Source organism: Amia ocellicauda, chromosome 16 (assembly GCF_036373705.1).
Source record: "Amia ocellicauda isolate fAmiCal2 chromosome 16, fAmiCal2.hap1, whole genome shotgun sequence".
Classification (NCBI taxonomy): Eukaryota; Metazoa; Chordata; class Actinopteri; order Amiiformes; family Amiidae; genus Amia; species Amia ocellicauda.
In genome coordinates this window covers 22,208,166-22,227,515 of record NC_089865.1, presented here as the reverse complement: position 1 = coordinate 22,227,515, position 19,350 = coordinate 22,208,166, and positions in this window count along the sequence as shown.

Below are 19,350 nucleotides of genomic sequence, written 5' to 3'. Positions count from 1 at the left end.
GAACTGAAAAATCAGCAGGAGTACTTCAGTTTAGGTGCAAGCAAGCAGATAACTTGTAATAAAGAACCAAAAATACTACAAAGGGGAACTAGTGTGGTTCCTCAAATGATGTCTGAAGTAAGTGTAGATGTGTGGCATTTTTCCAGTTCAAATCTATCATGTAAACAACTCTTAACACTTAAAAACTCAACAAATAATCATGGATGTCAAAAGCCTATTGTGTGCTATTTCAGAGTTTCTGGGAAAAGAATCACAGCAGAAAAAAATACAAAGTTCTGGATTTGTCTTCCTAGCAGCAACTTGAGTCAGAATTATTGAGCCAACCGAGTGTTAGCGATTCATGGTCTTACTCCTTGATACTAATTACAGTTACCCATAGACAGCCTGAAGTGCTACTGTGTTCACGGCTGTGGGAAAAACAGTGAAGACAGAGTTATTGTTTTTCTAATATTATTATTATTATTATTATTATTATTATTATTATTATTATTATTATTATCATTTCTAATAATAGAGGAGACAAATGTGCAGTGAAACCCATGATCAAAGAGAGGGAAAAAAATATAATCTGTACTTGAATCATCCCACTCCCTGGTTTGTATGAATGGGCTCATGTACTGTAATGTATGTTATGTGTGTGATTTTCTGAATCTAATGTGTTTAAGGTCTAAGGTGAATTGAAACCTTCTTATTCCAGTAAAATCTGAACAATAAGGTTCACTTCTGGTTGAAGGCTCCCCAATATGTTTCCACTTGCATCAATCTACAGCTTCTCTTTTCCATGTCATGCCTGCAAAGTACCCAACTGAACAAAAGCACACAACACAAAATGACCTAGATACAGAATGTATCTAGTTAATATTTAGTTTTTGTTTATGTTACGTTATGTTACATTTTAGGATTATAATAACAACCACAAAAAAAGGCATTCCTGAAAATACGGACATACATTTTAAATCTGAAAACAAGCTATGCCAAAAGGTAAAAACATGGAATACCCATTTTAAATATACTGTAAATACATGTTTGTATTTTACTGATGTGACACACTTTTGCTTTTGATTGCTTTGTATTTTGAGTAAAAAAAAAAAACAGGTATAGTAATAGTCTGAATGCATTTGCGTATATAATCAGATTTATTCTCAGCTTGGTGTATTTTACATTGATATGGGAATCCAGTGCGAAAGTCATATATCATGGTCCTCTTCTACAGATGATTGTGCAAGTATTCTTGTAGTGATGATGACAATGATGATGATGAATTTGATGTCCCCAAACAAATGTACAGATATTGTTATGTGAAATTATATTGTTTTTAGCACACCTCAGAAAAAATGCATTTTGAAAGGAAATATATAGGTTTTGAATCCAGTTTACTTCAGCTATTTGAGCTTTGCTATTACTACAAACAACCTCAGTCCTAAGGTAAGATCATTGAAACAATTTGAAGCTGTGTAAGAACTGTGAGTAAGTTATAATTCTAGTTATAATAATGTTTTACATTTTAAATGAAATAGAAATTGTATTTGCTTTATTAGGCAGTCTAAAGTATGGATAAGTCAGTCAATGACTGGAAACTTACCAGACTTACTTACTTATCAGCCTGCATACTTTGTGCTCGAGCCACCCCTTCCAAGAAACTTCAAGGTTCCAGAATATGAATTTGGCCTGTATTGCGTCCTTCATTTTTGTCAGGCACCAGACCAAATATCTCCACAGAGTGGTGGCTTGCACTGATGGATGATATACAGGCGAAAAGAAAGCCAATGAATTTTGGGAGAGATGCCCATGTCGAAAATTTCGGCCTATTCAGCAAAATACAGTTGCTTCAGTTTTTGTTGTTTACTTAATAAAAGTAGTCCATGTATCAGAGTAGTGATTAATTGTATATGTATTTCTCCCTGTCTGTACAATAAAAACTATGTGGCATGGTAGACCCAACTGTTTCCTTATCATACAGATGAATGAAGCAGAAGGCAGTTCTTACATTGAACTGGAGGGATTGAAGCGGGGGCACATGAGTTGGCACATCCCAGTATGTGCCCTTGTAACTTACAGACATTGGCAAATTGAATCATTTATAGAAAATATGTCTGTTAAAGGATATAATCACTCTTTGGAAAAGGCAGTGTGATTATATGGATTTGTCAAATGTTTAAATTTTTTAACTTAGATTATGTTATGATATATAAATATGTTTTTATATATTTTTTATATATATAGCTTGAGAAATCTGTAAAGATCTGGACAGAAGCCCTCCCCTCTTGGCCATACATCATGCGTGAAAATATTCCATGTATTAATTAATTGCATTAGCCCCAAATTATATAATTTAGCTTTTAATGGAATGCAGCCACAGTAAATGCATTACAATTACAGTTGCATGTTATTCACCTAAATATAGTCTTATGCCTAATGACATGCACTTTCACAGTGCACAATTTTTTCCTGGAAACTGGTATTTATTTGCTTTGAATATGAATCCATGGATACACCTCAGTAGTATTATTGTTTTAATTCTTAGTATATGGCTGGCAGTCATGCACTACCACTAATGTAGTGCCCGACACAAACAGCCAAGCGGGAGCTGAAATACTCAGTTGTCTTTAAAAAGGATAGCAATACTGTCCAGAAAATCTCAGAAGCATCAGCTTTCAATTAGCTCTTAATCTAATATCTTGCACTAGATGTGTTAGATAAAGTGTTAGCAAAATGCATTTAATAATCCTAAAAGATTGCATAGACTCAGTGTTAAAGGAACTCTGTGTAACTTTGGAGGATCTTTTGCCCATGCCAGCACACTTTCCTTCCATTTTAACAGACTTGTAAAGTACAAGAACAAATTACATTTCAGTTTAAAAAACGTTCAGGGACGTGGCATTGAAAAATCTGATTCAAATGAAATGTTGGGGAAACCGTATGAATAATTATAAAAACCTAAGCCTCAACAATCATATAATTTATGGATTATGCAAAAATATGACTATACAAAAAAATATTTTAAAGCTAAATGTATTCATTTTTGTGACCTTCCAGAACACTGCTAGCCTCCTGGCTCTTTACCTGGCAGGCCTTCCTGAGACCCTCGGCTCGGCCCCATATGAGCCACAAATGGAAATGCCTGACAGCTGATGACCTTGGAAGTTTTGCAATGTGGCAAGCATACCACAGGCACCAGGGAGCAAACAACGCAATTAACACACGTCTGTCCACACTCCCTGTGGACCCAGTGAGTCACCCTTGGGCACGCCCACGTCCCTCCCAGCCCCATGGCGTTCCTCCACTTTGCCTTTGAGGGCAAGGCATACAATAATTCTGTCCTTCCCTTCGGCCTATCGCTATCTCCTCATACTTTTTCCAAGTGCATGGATGATGGCCTGGCCCCCTTGAAGATTCAAGAGGTCTGTGTCCTGAATTATCTAGATAACTGGTTTGTATGTGAACACTACAGGGATCGAGTCCGGACCCACACAGTCTGCAACTGTCTGGGTTGGAGTTGGGTCTGCGGGTCAACTGGGAGAAGAGCTGCCTTGTGCCGACACAGCAGGCAATTCTGTCACTATGGTCGTATCACTGGGGCCACGGCATAGATGGATTGACAGTTTTTTAGACAGGTTGTCAGGTCAAAGTTGAAACAAATATATTTGGTTTTTGCACTATTACTCTGTCATAAGGAGCATTTGGCTGATCTGTGTATAATGGCCATCTTGCTATGAAGATAAATGGGCCAGCCCAGTTTTTTGATTGGCTAAGGAGGAGGCTGTGCTTATGGTTATGCAAATTCTCATAGAGAGACCCGCTTTCACTAGGGCTGTGTCCTAAACCGCATACTAGCGTACTAAATAGTAAGTACAAAACAGTACACCACCATTCGTAGTACGTCCAAATACACAGTATTTATATAATACTATGTGAAAAGTACACGGGTGACATACTGCTTCCACAAAGATCTTTGGCTTCCATTTCGAAAAATAAGTATGGGAGCACTGCAAAGATCCTCTATTTAAACAAGATAGTCAACTCCGCCTATTTAACATTGGAACTTCTGCCTTACCCGCATTATGGGAGTAACAGATAATTCCAGTGTCGCTTTTCTACCTATCTATATAATGGAAAACCTGCCTCATTTCATATTCAAAGCTTTCTTTTAAGAAAAGATATTGCATTTTTTAACCTGATGCATTTGGATTGTATTAGAGACACTTGTGCTTAACATACTCGAATTAAATAGAGGATCTCTGAGCAATGGACACTTTTCAAGCCCATAAGGCCATATGGAGAAAAAGGGGGCGTGTCTAATGTGGTCATTTCACGTCAGAGAAATTGGCAGACAATTCAGCTTTTAAGTGTAAGTAGCTATTACTATACAGATAGGCTAGGTATGATAAAATATATTTATATGTTTGTAAAAAAAATAGTTGTCAGAAAATGTAATTTACTGCGGTGTCTTTTGTTTACAGGAAGTTGTCGTTAAATTTAATTTGATTACATAATAAGTGCATCAAAATGTGTGTTTCTTTTAATCTTCAAGCTTACAGTACATACTTCCATTCCAGTACAGAATCCACACTACATGCCCATGTGGATACTATTTTTTGTGAGTTTGTTTTCTGAATAGGTGTTGTCACGCTAGTATAGGAATACTTTTGAAAGTACATTGTTGGGTGATTTGTACCCTTAAGACACATCCGATTACACAGAATTGAATGTTCTTTTTGAGTCTGCATACAAATTATGTTTACACACAAACGAGTGTTTTTGACAGTGATCTTAGTCCATACAAACAACATATTCCACACACACACAATTTTAGTTTTTCTTTTATTTACCAGCAAGAAGAGCCCCGCTGTGTAGCAGGGCATCCAAAAAATTTATTGTAACTCATCAATGCTTCTCTCCACGGAAGTCTTTAGTAAAAGTACTGTTTATTGGGTTGAGTATTTTACATTACAAATATAAAAACATTCACATTTGAATTCTTATGACTGAAATTGTTTTTAAAATTCATTTCTAAAAGTCATCAAAATAAATAATAAAAATAATAAATAAATAAATAATCTCAATAAGAACAAAAAACAAGAACAACAACAAATGAATCAGTGCATAAAAAATATTAGTGCATTTGAATAAATTAACCTCCAAAACAAAAATAATCTGATGCATTGCATCATAACGGTGAATGCATTAGACAAATCAAAACCAAACATGCTACTAAAACAAAACGAAACAGTTGTAATGCATTTCTTTCTTGTTTTTAAAAACGGTCAATACATCTGATAACCATACAAATACCAAATTCCTTAAACAATCAAAATTAAACCCTGTGCATTAAAAACACTTAAAAACCAAGACAATTATAAAAATACATTTTCGTTATCAAAAAATTTAAAAACGATATTTTAGAAATCAATCCTGCAGAGGAGGCCCTCACAGTCCTGTTGGAGGTGTTCTTCCCATGCTTCCCAGAGCTGGTGGTCACTCTGGACCGGCTCCTGTTGCTGGTGTACTGGCTCCCCTCTCTACAGGCTGTGGTTCCTCGCCGGCGCCCTCACAGTGTGTGGATGTTCTCCAAGCGCTGGCGTCTCAGCGTCATCACAAACCTGCACATGGGGAGCTTCACTCAACATCTGTACCACTGAGACCAGTGCGTCTAGTTCGGGCTCTGCTCCTCAGGAGACAAAGAGCGGCCGTGAGGTGAGGGCCCAAGGACCCCTGGCCCAAACATGTTAGGAGGAGGAGTGCCTTTCACCTCCCCCCCTCCCTACCTATGGATCTTCTTAGCTAAGGGGGGGGGGGGGATGGAGTGTCTCCATTTTCTTCTTCTCCTTTGTTTGTCTGGCCAACTCCTCCTCTGTCGCAGAGGCCCTTGCCCACAACATCTCTGTGAATTTCTCCACAACCCTCTCCTCCAGGTATGGCACCCCTGGAGCTTTAGTTCATGGGCCGGCTACTCCTCTGTCCTCTTTACCTCTACCACTGGCTGAGGCCACCGCGACATCTCCGAGGTGGCTGGAGGAGGCACCCTTTTGTTGTGCTAGCGGTTTTGCAATCCTTCCCGTCGGACTCCTGTGCAGCGCCAATGTTCCTGCCTTTAGCTTTTCTTTCTATTCGAGCCAGCACCTGGTCTAGTTCACCCTCCAGCTGCAACAGCTCCGGGACTTTCTTACTCACGACTATCCCGTCGCACCCGGAGGGAGGGCTGGCTCTCACCTGTGAGACATTTTCGGCTACGCTGTCCTTCGTCCCGGCTCCCGAGGCTCTGCTCTCCACCCTCGCAGGTGCTGGCAAGATGGGTCTGTTTTTCTTTTCAGGGGGCCGGTCCACCATGGCGGGGCCCGATGTTCTGGACTCTGCAACCCCTGCTTTCGCTGGACGAGGGAGAGGAGCTTCTGCCCTGGCTCCAGCAAGGGGGTGCAGGGGAGTGCTCAGCTGTCTTTAGTAAAATACTGTTTATTGGGTTAAGTATTTTACATTTACAGAAATAAAAACATTAAAAATTGTAATACTTTTGATTAAAATGTATAAAATCCAAATCTAAAATCATTCAAAACTTTTAAAAGTGTTTTAAAGAAAAGCAAAATACCAAATAAACAAGTGCATTAAAGCAATCAAAACAATTAAATTTGTGAATAAATGGCAAACTGCCAAACCAACACAATTTAACAAAACAGTCAAATGCATTGAAAATTAACAGAAAACGCATCAGATAAATCAAACAAGAACAAAACAAAGGAACAGAATCAAAACAATCTGATGCATTTAAAAGAATAATAACGGTCAATGCATTAGACAAATAATTTTAAAAAAATCAAACATTCAAAACAACAATAAAACAAGTGCCTTTTAAAACAATTAATTTCAAACAATCTTCTATCATTAAAAGAATAAAAGCACTTGGACTCGGGCTCCAGCTGGGGGAGTATCCATCCCCAGAGGTGGGATCCAAACATGGGATTCTAAGCTCCCCCAGATCTTGAATTTTCCAGTTCTTTAAGGCTTCCTCCTTGCCCCTCTGGTGGATCTCCAGATTGACATGGTCTTGTATTAGGACCATGCCCCTCCCTGCGATGACTTTCGGGTCCAGCTCCTGCTTATTGAACAAACAGATGTTCCATCCCTCCCACAGGGCCTGCTTCACTGCGCAGACAACAAGCCACCAGTACCTCAAGGTTGAAGATGTGATTCCCCTGGCTGGTCCATAAATGGCAAACCTACGGAGGAACGGGATAAACAGGAGGCAGACCCTGCGAGCGGAGGGGCAATCCCTAAAGATATTAGCCTCTGTCTCCCTTCCCAGGCAACCCTTATAGGAGCAGGTGTCAAAAAGGGCCAGGCCCCTTCTGTGCATGAAACTCGGGTGGGGAGGCACCGACTCACAGCCATCCAGGAGACATCTTTTTGCGTGTTTGTGAGGCAAACGTGCGTAGCGTTAGCCCAGATAAACCGGCAGGTTTTGGGAGGGAAATCTTCTATCCGGCTGGGCTCCTGGGTAGATCTCATCTGACTACAGATGGTTTTATAATCCCAGGAGGCCAGCACGACTTTATGGAGGCCTACTTCGAGCACAAAGGCTCGGAGCGCCCTGCGGCCTGGTGTTCTGGTGGTCTGGAGCAGCCTGTATGTTCTTGACCACATATGCCAGCCCCTGCGCCTTTATAAGCCGCACAACGTTCGGGACCCCCCTGCCTCCATCCAGGGTACCCTTCACCATCTTTTCAGCCTCTCCATTTTGCTCCCCCAGACAAACCGAAATATAATTCTGGTCACTAGTTTTGCGACGACCTTGTATATAGGCCACGGCTTTCAGTTGCTCTCTGCCGGAATCTGAGAGATGGACATTAGAAAAAAGCTTATAAGAGCTAAAGAGAAGCCAGAGTTGATAAGTGCTAACAGACAGAACAAGGGACCAGGTCCATGGCATTCACTTTTGGAGTCATGATTTGACTTTCAGAGTAAGGGGGACATGTTGGTTTCCTCCTGCTGTTTAAGGCACATTATTACGGTATTTATTTGTAGACTGCAATGTCCTAAAATCTGGTAAGATATTTAGTATTGCAGAATAACTTCTTAAATGTTGACAATGGTGCAGTTTGGGAAGCATATTTAAATTACTATGAGTTACTAATTCTCTATAGGAGAGACCCTAAAAACGACCACATAAAAGAAGGGAAATAAGGTGGTATGACCTGGAAAAGAAATGCATCTGAATGTACATCTGAACAAGTGGAAACATCTTGGGGAAGACCAATGTTTTGACCGTGAGCTTATTCCATATGTATGTGTATGGATACTGCACATTACAGTATATTCAACTAAGATGTTACTGCACACTATTGCTTGCACTGATTCATCTTCCCCGAATCATTAGAACTCGTCTGATTATTCATGTTTTTCTGTTCTGTCAAGATAGTTTGCGGATGGTCAGTGGCAGCATACACAACAGACAACTCCTTCTGAAATGCAGACCGCAAAATGAAATCAAAGCCTTCATCAGATAACAATTTTGACAATTCATTTATCATTTCTATTACATTTTTCAGACATGGTTTTGAACCTTTATTGAAGCATTTTCCAAATTACAATGTAATTGAAAGCATCTGTTTGAGGATAGTTCTATCATCTGTTCAGACCATCTGACATAAACCTATAAGGGGATAGCTTAATGGTCAAGATAACGGACACCTCCAAACAGGGTTGGGGTGCCGTCTGCGATGGCAGTACTGGGGTCGAAATGGTGAACTTACATGATTTATAATAAATGCTTCTGAATTGGAGAATGTATACAATAAAAAGATGTAACATTTGCACTAACCAATTCTAGTATAGTAAATTCCTTATATTCCATGTGTTCCCAATATGATAACACTGGATAACAACTCCCTAAAACTATATTCATGTTTGCATTCTTTGTCTCTGATGGCCAACCATATCCAACCATATCAAAACAGAGTTGCAGAGGAATGTGCAAAGAAAAGAAGGATAAACTGACCATGGATTAAGCAGGGATTGAGCTCTTGATGACGTGGGGATGATAGTCAGTAAACACCTTGCAGGAACATTTCCAACCAGAGCAATTTTGTGAGTTCAGTAGAACAAGTTGATAAAATGTTTATTAAGGTACATTTCGATCAGTCACTGAAGTGTAAGTGTATGAATAAAAAAAAGACAAAAAAGGAAAAGAAAATCAATGCTAAATCAATGGAGATGCATAAATAATAATACTATTACTGTGGGACCTTTGCCAACACTGATCTACAGTTAAATATAGTTTATAGTCTACAACCCATAATTATATTTGTCTTTGTCTATGTTTTACAAAATGTGTTATGTTTTTTGTATTATCATATGCAGATTTTTTCCTCTCATAAAGAAATAGATATTGTAATTTGCTTCCAAAAATGACATTTGTTTTTCAGACATATTTTAACCACATGCATACAAAAAACAAAAATGTCTCACATTTATTAGACCATTGGGGGTGTTGTTTTTTCTGTATTCATTCAAAAGTAGTTTCCGGGCCTTTAATCCTATAGTCCCTTAATGACAATGGTGTTTTTAATGTTCAACTAAGCAAAGGGGGACTCTTGTATTAAAAAGAAAACATGATTTTGTATATTACTTAATCCCTGTGAACTGTTTAAAAAAAAAAGCAAATGCATGTTTGGTCTGGTTTTTTTTTTGGTCCTTTACATAGCTTCTCCAATACATTTCACATGAACCAGCTTTGTAAGCATGAACTTTTACTGATAATCACACCCCATAGCTACAACAGGATAACACGAAGTGCTCATACCATCAACCGTTCTTTGGTTTTATTGAGGAAAAAAAACATTAACAACAAAAATACAGATGGAACAGATAGTATTTAAATATCAGACAAATGCATACACACAATTCAGTCAGACTGAGGTTAGTACCGCCTTAAACCTTTTGTTACGCATATTTTCTGTTTCAGATCTCATGAGATATTTGCTATTTTTACTTGTCAGTCTCCCAGAGGCACTGCTTTGTGAATTTACTGGAAAAAAGGAATGCCCTGTATAAGATGTCTCTTCATTGGGGGTGTTTTGTAGTTTTCGTGGTTGATACAAGAAACTAAGGTGGGCTTATATTATTCATCTTCACCATATAGCCTAGTATTTAAGTGTTGGGACCCTAAAGCCTGTTTTCGTACTTAAAATTATAATGAATTTACAGTCATTGAAGTGTATGCCACACCCAGCCAAAATAAAACAATGCAGACACACGCACACAAAGTATTACGATATAATCTTTCTTTTGTCAGCTCTCCGATGCTGCCGTATTTCTAAGGCTAGTCCTGCATTACATTGTCTCTAATGTCATGATTTGAGCTTCCTGAAACAAAAGGTGTTCCCAGTTGTGCTCCCTCTCCTTTCACTTCAGACACACACATATATAATTTACCTGTGGTTACATAATGTAAAACAGTGTTTACAGTGTGCCATATTATATAATACATATTGATACATTTGCCATGTATTGTTTAAATCCCACAAAAATTACCTTTTATTCAAAATCTGTACTAAAATGAGCCTGTATTAAAGAAAAACATCTACCATTAGACACACCTGCTGACAACCTATTCAGAGAAACTATAATAATAATAATAATAATAATAATAATACTTTAATAATTATAATCATGATGTCAAAGGATTGAAGTGCTATTGACGTTCAAAGGAGAGTTAGGGGTGGCCTAAAATTAACAGGACTCTCAGGAGCCCATGTGATATTGTGCTTGACTACTGTAGCAGACAGAGTATCACTTCCTTTCAAGTCTTTTCAAGTATTGAATTTACAATCTCTTCACTTAATAAAGCCGGGGTTCAGATGGCTCCTGCTTCTGTGGATGAGTACAGAAGCAGAAACAACTCAAAAGAAGCAGAAACAGATGATTCATATCAATAGATCCAAACGAGACGCCACCACCACCGAAAATAAAATAAGTCAATTTTCGAACGCGTATGTGCTCGAAATCTGGAAAATACAACAATATTGATTCTTCCCCTGTAGCAGGCGCACAAAAGAAACATTGTCCTTCACTTTGTCCCATTCATTTCCCCCCCCACCCTTTCCAAAGCCAGAATTCCAGCTGTTTCTTTATTCTACATCTGTGAACGTTGAGAATGGGCAAGTATGTGACTAATTAAGTTGTATGTAGGTGGATGGGCAATTGCAAGCAACTGACAGGCGGGCAGAAGGGATGTTGGTTGCAGAAAATTGCAAATTACAGAAAATCAAGTGTTTGACTGGAAAATCTTTACCACACCTACCTCCCACTGAGAAAACTGGTGCTGAAAGTGTCCAGTGTATGCATTGATTTATAATCTGCCTGTCACTCTCACCTGTATAAGTGTTCTCTTGATAAACCTTTTTCTGACTTCTCTATGCTCAAATACAGGGATGTATAATTCTGGTCTTCTATTAAAGGGAGCTGACTCGAACAATTGTGCCTCATCATTTTTGTGAGAGTAATTGCAGTGTACAAGACTGACCTGTTTCAAATCAAGAAATCAGTCAAATAGTAGAGAAAGAAAACAGTGTGAAAAACTACTTCTCCACACAGCCGGCCCATTCGTTTTATAGCTGAATGTCCCACACGAAAAACAAATATAGCTAAGGCGATGGGGTTGATTGTAGTTATTAATTATTTTTAGAAGACAATATGTCCTTATATGCCTTTGGAACACATTTCAAGAAAAGAACAAAAATGCGTGAAGATATATAGTGTATAAACGTGTGCATAGTTTACAAATAATGGAGCGTGCAAACATTACCTAGCTTGTTTAACTGATAAATGTGGTGCTGGGTGTATAAAATTAACATGTTCAGACTGTACCTGTAATACACCAGCCTAATCTCCTGGGCTGCTCAGCACTCTTACTATTATGCCCTTTATTAAACTATGAGTCCTTATGCTCCTGTGTACTTATGCATTGTTTGCACTTCTTTTGTGCCTTCCCCTCCCTTCAGCACATAGCTAAGGCTTAACTGTATTACGTCTGAACTTTTGAGCTTATTTATACTAGGATGTGTGCTTATTGCATTTTGTACTTCTGATTGTATTACTGCACTTTTGAAATGATAAGGGCGTCTTCTAAGAAATAAATAATAATAATAATACACAAATATTCTTTTATGTTTTATAGGCAGAGAAATGTTGATTAAAAAAACCTTCAAATATGTGGTCAGGACAGTTGCATGCTCTTTCAATTCTAGTAAGTAATTTATAAAATGTTATTTCTCATCATATGATGTTTTCCCACCCCTGGTGAGAAGAAGTTATCAGATGTATAAGATTTTCAGACGTGTTCAATTCTGGCTCTTCAGGAGAAGCATATCTGTTCCCTGATGATGATTATTTCACACTCTCTCACCTGACTGGAAAGCTTGTTTCTGTAAAGCAGATTTAGATGGTTTATTACATTATTAAGTGATATCAGATAGTGGTGAGTTTCTTCCTATGCTGACGGGATGATACTGTATCTAGAGATGTTTCTGAGTATTTCCCCACATAGGGACTTCTTTTTCAATATCTCCAAGGCAGTCTAGCCACCACCAGTCTCTGGAGAGTTATTTATTAGTGTTTGGTCAAATATTATAATGCGCAGGCAGACTGGAGGAAATAAATGCTGTTTTCACATGACTTAGGAAAATGTTTTGTTGCATGTAGATACTTTTCCTTTACATTAGTCACCACTATTTGAAGAAAAGCTGTCTTTTATTCACGGCAGTGCAGAAAAAAAAGGGGAAGGAAAGCGTGAAATCAACAAGACAAGCAATATTAGGAGTTCTCCAAGCTTACAGACAAGCACTGAGTAGGAAAAAAGTGAACACCGGATCCTCATAGCCAGACTTACTTCTACAATCCTAGCCTATGTTACTGAGCAGGAAATACAGGCATACACACAATAATAATTTGGTCAGCCACTATTTAATGTTTTAACATTAAATGTATATATCCCTCATAGGCATACATTCCTAACTTGATTTAAATAAAAGAAGAGAAGGGCAATAATCACGTCAATAAAATCTTGATGTGGTTAATGTCATTCTCGTCTGATAAGAAGTTACATTGCATACGCCAGCGTACAGCTTGGAGATTTCCATAGCAACAGAGCCTGAATGAGAGCTGAAACAGTGAATGGCTCCATTGCATCGAGGGCAGAATCTGTTCAGCAGTACTTCAAGGATCAGGAACCAGCTTTATTGGCTCCTGTATTAAATGGGGGGGAAATGAAACATCATTTGCATTTTGTGTCTGCAGGGAGGATTTGCTGGGGATGCATTTAAATATTGAACCTGTTAAACTGGTAGCGCAAGAGGCTAGAAAGGAGTTTGATGTTAGGAGAGGGACCACAACATTAATCTGGGAATGTTTATATAATGCAGGACAGTGTGCATCTGCTTCTAAAACATGTAGGAATACAATTGTTCATTTTCTTTCAGAGGGTCAGGTGGGTTTTTGCAGAATTGGTGAAACCATGACCAAACTGAAGTCAGACCTCCTTTTTGTTCACAAAGCAGGGGCTCTGAATTGTCCAAACTTCATCACCAGAAGTATAGGGATTTCTTATCTGCAATTCAGAGCCAAGCATAACTGGTTAGCTGTAGACAAATAATGAGGGACTCAAAGCTTTCCAGGTGTAGCAGGACGCACAAACCACAGCAGATAAATTGATAAAATAAATAATTTGTTTGGTATGTCTGGAGTCATGGCACCACAGCTCACATCAGATAACAAAAGGGGTTAGGGTAACAGTTAGCAGGATAGCCAGTGTTTGCCACAGCTGCCCGAGAGTACAGAGTATTGGACAATAGGCCGAGTGTCAAATCAGAAAATGCTGTGTGAGCTACTTTAAAAATGGGATTAAGAGTTAAACTGTGTTCACAAGAGCACCCAAGGTCAGAGTTGAGCAAAGGTTTATAGGGTTTGTAATGACTTAAAGCATAACAAAACCAAACAGACGCATAGCTGGGGTTGATGAATTGAACAAAGGCAGCACTTTCATTTTTGCCGTCTTGGCACAACCACAGAAAAACAAGCACAATGCAGGAAAGCAGCAGGTGACTTTACAGTTGACTGCCACATGTTAACTTTGCTCACAGACATGATGACATCACCAGTATCAATCCACGGGAATACTTCTGGAATGCACTGATTGGAATGTGGAGACAGGCACCCTGAAATGAGGGAAAATAATGGGTAAAGCACATGGGTATCAGAAGTTATTCTTTCCATACTCTGCTTTGGTGCTGTCAGGGACCCTGCCCAGAGTTTTTTTGTATGTGTGTGTGTGTGTGTGTGTGTATGTATGCATTTTTTCAAATAAAAAGCTGTGTAAACAAACAAACACAGATCTGTAGAATGGAATTAAATTAATCTAAATTTGCATGGACCACCATGCAAAATTACTATTACAATACCCACTTGCAGCTTTTTCTTTTTCCTGGAAACTGTTCTGTATCCCGAATGCAATGGGTGTTATGGGTTTTTATTTTGGAAATGGCGGGTGTGTCAAAGTTATGATTTTGTCCAGGCCTTTGTTAGTTTGGTGTGAAAACACCCTTCCCACTGACATTAAACTATAACCTCTTCATCGTTATTACTATTATTAAGTCATTTAGCAGATGCCCTTATCCAACTAACAATAGCCTACCGCATATATGCCACAGTACAAATATCTGTTACAGACCTCTGTCATATGAAAATGAGCAAATAGTACAATTGTCCAGTGTTCCCACAATAGCTCTGTGTCCCTGGTATACATATCAGTGTTTTCCATAAGCGTCAATGTCATTCCCCTGGCTGATGCATAGATAACTCGTACCTGATATTGCTCAGTTTTTCTGTGCTCCATTTTGTGCTTGGTGCTTGGGATATTGTATGACAATGCCTCTATAAATCCATTAATTCACAAAATAGAAACAAAAAAACATTAGGTTTGTGACTCAGACCTGCTGTAGTTTGTAATAGGGTTCTGAATTATATTATTCAGAATATTTCAACAGAAGACCCCAATTCCCAGTGTTATTATTATTATTATTATCCTTATTACTATTATGTCTTTCTTTCCTGGCAGAAGCCCTCACCCGGGGCAGCTGACAGTTTTTACAAGAAACATTTTTAAAAGCATCACAAAGTGCTCCAGTAAGGAGACATCAACATTCCTAGATTTTTCAAGAGGGCGGTGGCCCTTCAGAAGTATTGTAAGAAGTGCTGCACTAGTGTATTGTGCTAAATTTTCACAGTAATTCTGTAATTTCCCCATTGATTTTCCATGCATCGCGATTGCTGTACAGTTTGTATTATGGTTTATGGTCTTTCTCCATATTTTTCATGATTCCGCTAGTCTTAAGTACAATTTACTGTGTTTTAGTGGTATGGCTACACTGAGAGCTTGACAGATCACAGAACAGGAAAACAAAATCCACATGGTTACTGTTGAGTTGGGTTCTACACATGCTCACAATCTAGCTGAAGTGCAGTGCAATGAGATGGAAATTTGCAAATCCAGTGCAACTGACATCCACAGGTCATGCAATGCAGCGAATGACAGGATAGGGGGAAACGGCCTCACTGAATGGGACAGGATGGGTTATAATGAGTGAGAAAGAACTCAGGCAAAGTGAAGAATGGGGATCGGAACAAAGCGTGATGCCCAAGTTAAAAATACACAGTGAGGCCCATGCCGTGGGTTTTCACAGCGCAGTAGTTCATTATAAGTCACTGCTGTGAGGGGATTAGAGATTCTGAGATTAAGTATAGTGTGGGGAGCATTCACACTGGGATCTTGAGGAAATGGGTAAGGAATCTGTGATGATTTATTTTACCTTTTTTCTTCTGAATGTGTTACGGCTTTGGAAAGCATATGAACCCCACTTGCACCGTGACACTGCCAGGCACTGCTTATAATGACGAGATATGTTGCATACGGTCCCTTTCTGTGTCCTTTGTAGTGCACTGAACTTTTGGAGATAGACATGAAAGGAAAAATAACACACTCGCCCCCCGGCATCCCTCCCTCCCCCGAGTTAAGTTGATCACTTACGTTCAGAATAGCAGTTATGTCACTATCAAACCGACCATTTGCAGAAACAGAGCAAGAAACAAACAGAGGGTGGTCATAAATGCCAGAAGTCAGTTCCTACAGTTATAGACAAAGGAGTCACCTTTGGATGTGAACATTTCTTTCTTTTCTGTTGTTGTGTCCAAGGTCTCTTTGGCCTGACTTTATTGTACATTGCTTCTCCAAATTGTAATGGCAATCTGAAGGAACCTGTACTTCTTTAACCAAGCTTTCTAGGTATCTCAGGGCAGGGAGGTTTGCAGCTATTTTCACAACAAATATGTCATAAAGAGGAGAAGCTAATGTGTATTCCATTCCATTCAATATGTAGACTAATTATCACAAAAGAGATAGAATATGTTAAAAAAGATTTTCAATGCAAAAAAGCATTTTATTTTATCTTTGCTTTCAAGAGGTAATTTACTGTTATGATTATTTGTGTATTAGTTGATGCCCTTACCCAGTGTAAGTTACAAGTTGTAATGTAATGCATGTCAATTTAACATATTTTGATATTTGTTTTGTGAAATTAAGTTGTATTCGGTGAGTATAGAAATATGTTGCTAATTGAAAATCTCCTATATCTCCAAAATGTGCTCCTGGTGAAAATCCTTAGTAAGCAATCCAGCTTGACTGTTTGGACACACCTGCACAATCTGCCTATGAGGAATGGATATTGAATACTTCTGATATAAGGAAGTGATATAAACTTTAATTGTCATAATTTTTAGTACAGCACATCAGCTTCTCACAATACATCTGATCAATATCAAAAACGTATAGTACAGTGGGGGACAAAAGTATTTGATCCCCTGCTGATTTTGTATGTTTGCCCACTGACAAAGAAATGATCAGTCTATAATTTTAATGGTAGGTGTATTTTAACAGTGAGAGACAGAATAACAACAAAAAAATCCAGAAAAACGCATTTCAAAAAAGTCATACATTGATTTGCATGTTAATGAGGGAAATAAGTATTTGACCCCTTCGACTTAGTACTTGGTGGCAAAACCCTTGTTAGCAATCACAGAGGTCAGACGTTTCTTGTAGTTGGCCACCAGGTTTGCACACATCTCAGGAGGGATTTTGTCCCACTCCTCTTTGCAGATCATTAAGTCATTAAGGTTTCGAGGCTGACGTTTGGCAACTCGAACCTTCAGCTCCCTCCACACATTTTCTATGGGATTAAGGTCTGGAGACTGGCTAGGCCACTCCAGGACCTTAATGTGCTTCTTCTTGAGCCACTCCTTTGTTGCCTTGGCTGTGTGTTTTGGGTATTCCAGCATGACAATAACCATCCACAACCCATTTTCAATGCCCTGGCTGAGGGAAGGAGGTTCTCACCCAAGATTTGACGGTACATGGCCCCGTCCATCGTCCCTTTGATGCGGTGCAGTTGTCCTGTCCCCTTAGCAGAAAAACACCCCCAAAGCATAATGTTTCCACCTCCATGTTTGACGGTGGGGATGGTGTTCTTGGGGTCATTCCTCCTCCACCAAACACGGCGAGTTGAGTTGATGCCAAAGAGCTTGATTTTGGTCTCATCTGACCACAACACTTTCACCTAGTTCTCTTCTGAATCATTCAGATGTTGGCAAACTTCAGACGGGCCTATACATGTGCTTTCTTGAACAGGGGGACCTTGCGGGTGCTACAGGATTTCAGTCCTTCACGGCATAGTGTGTTACCAATTGTTTTCTTGGTGACTATGGTACCAGCTGCCTTGAGATCATGAACAAGATCCTCCCGTGTAGTTCTGGGCTGATTCCTCACCGTTCTCATGATCATTGAAACTCCACGAGGTGAGATCTTGTATGGAGCCCCAGAACGAAGGAGACCGACAGTTATTTTGTGTTTCTTCCATTTGCGAATAATTGCACCAATTGTTGTCACCTTCTCACCAAGCTGCGTGGTGATGGTCTTGTAGCCCATTCCAGCCTTGTGTAGGTCTACAATCTTGTCCCTGACATCCTTGGACAGCTCTTTGGTCTTGGCCATGTTGGAGAGTTTGGAATCTGATTGTTTGATTCCTTCCGTGGACAGGTGACTTTTATACAGGTAACGAGCTGAGATTACATAAGAACATAAGAAAGTTTACAAAGGAGAGGGGGCCATTCGACCCATCGTGCTCGTTTGGTGTTTATTAATATCTAAGTGATCCAAGGATCCTATCCAGTCTATTTTTAAATGTTCCCAAACTTTCAGCTTCAACCACATTGCTGGGTAGTTTATTCCAGATTGTGACTACTCTCTGTGTAAAGAAGTGTCTCCTGTTTTCCATTTTGAATGCCTTGAAGCCCAATTTCCATTTGTGTCCCCGGGTGCGTGTGTCCCTGCTGATCTGGAAAAGCTCTGGTTTGATGTGGTCAATGCCTTTCATGATTTTGAAGACTTGGATCAAGTCCCCACGTAGTCTCCTCTGTTCCAGGGTGAAAAGGTTCAGTTCCCTCAGTCTCTCCGAGTAGGACTTTCCCTTCAGACCTGGAATAAGTCTGGTTGCTCTCCTCTGAACTGCCTCTAAAGCAGCAATATCCTTCTTGAAGTGTGGTGCCTAGAACTGTATTCCAGATGAGGTCTAACTAGCGTACAGTCTTAACATTACTTCCCTTGTTTTAAATACTACTCTTTTGACAATATACCCTAGCATTCTGTTTGCCTTTTTTATTGCTTCCCCACATTGCATGGATGGAGAAAGTGAGGAGTCCATATAGACTCCTAGGTCTTTCTCATGTGTTACTTCATCTAGATCTGTACCTCCCATAGTGTAATTATAGTGGACATTTTTGTTACCTGCATGTATTACCTTGCACTTGTCCACATTGAATTTCATTTGCCAGGTGTCAGCCCACAACTGAATATTATCTAAGTCCCTCTGAATAGCTTGTGCTGCCAAGATTGTATCTGCTGAGCCACCTATTTTAGTATCATCTGCAAATTTGACAAGTTTGCTAACTATCCCAGAGTCCAGATCATTAATATAGATTAGAAAAAGCAAAGGCCCTAGTACTGATCCCTGTGGAACTCCACTAACAACCTCACTCCAGTTAGAAGTGACTCCTCTAATCGACACCTGATTGCTGATTGATAGGGGATCAAATACTTATTTCCCACATTAACATGCAAATCAATTTATAACTTTTTTGAAATGCGTTTTTCTGGATTTTTTTGCTGTTATTCTGTCTCTCACTGTTAAAATATACCTATCATTAAAATTATAGATTGATCATTTCTTTGTCAGTGGGCAAACGTACAAAATCAGC